This window comes from Rhinopithecus bieti, unplaced genomic scaffold (genome assembly GCF_001698545.2).
Source record: "Rhinopithecus bieti isolate Rb0 unplaced genomic scaffold, ASM169854v2 scaffold_48739, whole genome shotgun sequence".
Classification (NCBI taxonomy): Eukaryota; Metazoa; Chordata; class Mammalia; order Primates; family Cercopithecidae; genus Rhinopithecus; species Rhinopithecus bieti.
Genome location: NW_016820251.1, coordinates 1,089,044 through 1,091,343, shown reverse-complemented (window position 1 = coordinate 1,091,343; position 2,300 = coordinate 1,089,044). Strand labels below are relative to the sequence as shown.

The window sequence follows — 2,300 nt, the reverse complement described above, 5'->3', positions numbered from 1 at the left end:
TGGATAAGGATTTTTTACTGAGATATACAGTGATCCAGATATCATAAAATTCACCCATTTAAAATGTGCAGTTTGGTGCGTTCAGTACATTCACAAAGTTGTACAACCATCACTATCTAATTCCAGAACATTTTTATCAGCTCAAAAATAAGCCTCATATCCATTAGTCACTCCCTTTCCCCTTCCCCTCCAGCCCCTGGCAATCACTAACCTACTTTCTGTCTCTATGGATTTGTCTATTTCAGACATGTCATATAAGTGGAATCATATAATACATGGCCTTTTGTGTCTACTGAGCATAATGTTTTCAAGGTTCATTCCTGTTGTATCAAGTATTCATACTTCTTTCCTTTTTATGGCTGAATGATATTCCATTGTATAGATATAATGTATACATTATTAGTATAGAAGTTTTTGTGTGAACATATGTTTCCAGTTCTCTTGGGTATATATCCAGAAGTGGGACTGCAGGATCCTAAAGTAACTCTGTTTAACTTTAGGAGGAAATGCCAAACTGTTTCCCAAAGCTGTTGCATCATTTTACATTCCCACAAGCAAAGCATGAGTATCCCAATTTTTCCACATCCTTACCAACACTTGTTATTTTCTGTCTTTTTTATTTTAGCCATCCTGGTGAGTGTGAAGTGGTATCTTGTTGTAGGTTTGATTTGCATTTCCCTAGTGACTAATGATATTTATTGAGCATCTTTTTCGTGTGCTTATTGGCCATTTATGTATCTTCTTAGAAGAAATGTCGATTCACATCTTTGTCCATTGTTTAATTGGGTTATTTGTTCTTTTATTGTTGAGTTGGATATGGCTGTTATTTTAAAACTTTTGGATACACTAAGGAAACTGCATTTCCAGCGAGAGACACACCACGCAGGACTGAAAATGGTTAGTCTAAGGGGATTCATGACAGATTTGAGAAACCATGATGAACAGAATTTCCAGCCAGAGAATTTCCAGCCAGACCCTTTCATCAACAGGAATGATTCCAATATGAAGGTGAACCACTACAGGATCCAGTTGGTCCCAGTTTCACTCTGTCATCCAAGCTGGAGTGCAGTGGCATGGTCTCCACTCACTGCAGCCTCAACCTCCCAGGTTCAAGTGATCTTCCCACCTCAGCCTCCTGAGTAGCTGGGACTATAGCAATATGGAGAAGGCATCAAAAACGTACTTCGTTCATCCACCAACAGTATGAAGAGCTAGAAGCTCTGTTTAGCCAGACCATGTTCCCAGATAGAAATCTTCAGGAGAAACTAGCTTTGAAACTCAACCTACTGGAGTCAACAGTAAAGGCTTGGTTCAGGAACTGGCAATTCAGATTGAAGCAGCAGCAATCAGCAAAGCAAGCAAACCAGATCCTTCCATTCAAGAAGAATGTGCCCACCTCCCCCTGAACACACCCCAGTCTTTATGCTTTTTCTCCTGTGGTTTCAGATTTCTACAGCTCCCTTCCACCTCAGCCCTTAGACCCTTCCAACTGGGCCTGGAACTCTACCTTCACTGAAAGTCCCACAAGTGACTTCCAAATGCAAGATACTCAATGGGAGAGGCTGGTGGCCCCAGTTCCTGCTTTGTACTCTGATGCCTATGACATATCCCAAATCATAGAACTGTACAATCTTCCTGATGAGAATGAGATATCCAGCTCTTCTTTCCACTGTCTGTATCAGTATCTCTCACCCACAAAGTACCAGGTAGCAGGACAGGATTTCTCTCTCAGCACTTTGCTGGTCCAGCTGTAGGCCTATCTCCCACAAAAACCTGGCCCAGTATGACAAGCCAAAGCTTTGAAGCCTACAGTCTAACAGACAGCCTGGAATTCCAGAAAATCTCCAATATGGTAGACTTTGAATTTCTCTGACCAGAGTACTAATAAATATGGACCATTTAAAAAAGAGGTTTTCTTGCCTCTTGTACATGACTATTGTTTCCTTTGTCTCATTTTAACCCAAACATCTGCGTCTGTGTCTTGATTTCCATGGAAATGTTGTAAAAAGAGATTTCCAAGTAGAGCTGGGCACTACGCAATCAGCCCCACAATTCTCCCTGAGAAGCCTTTGTAATCCCTTACATGGCCAATGAGACTCCAAAATTCCCCTCCCAAAACTATCCTGGAGTTTCTAAAAGTAGGACAGTGGTTTTGGGGGTTATCCACTTTATTTTTTTAAAACTAGGACTCACTCTGTCACCCAGGCTGGAATGCAGTGGTACAATCATGGCTCACCAAAGCCTTGACCTCCTGGGCTCAGGTGATCCTCCCACCTCAGCCTCCTGAGTAGCTGGGACTA

General features: G+C 41.8%; 1 pseudogene; it reads left to right on the top strand.

The window, feature by feature from the left end:
• Nucleotides 1–816: 816 nt before the first annotated feature.
• On the top strand, nt 817–1,873 carry LOC108520378 (arginine-fifty homeobox-like; annotated as a pseudogene).
• Nucleotides 1,874–2,300: the final 427 nt, after the last annotated feature.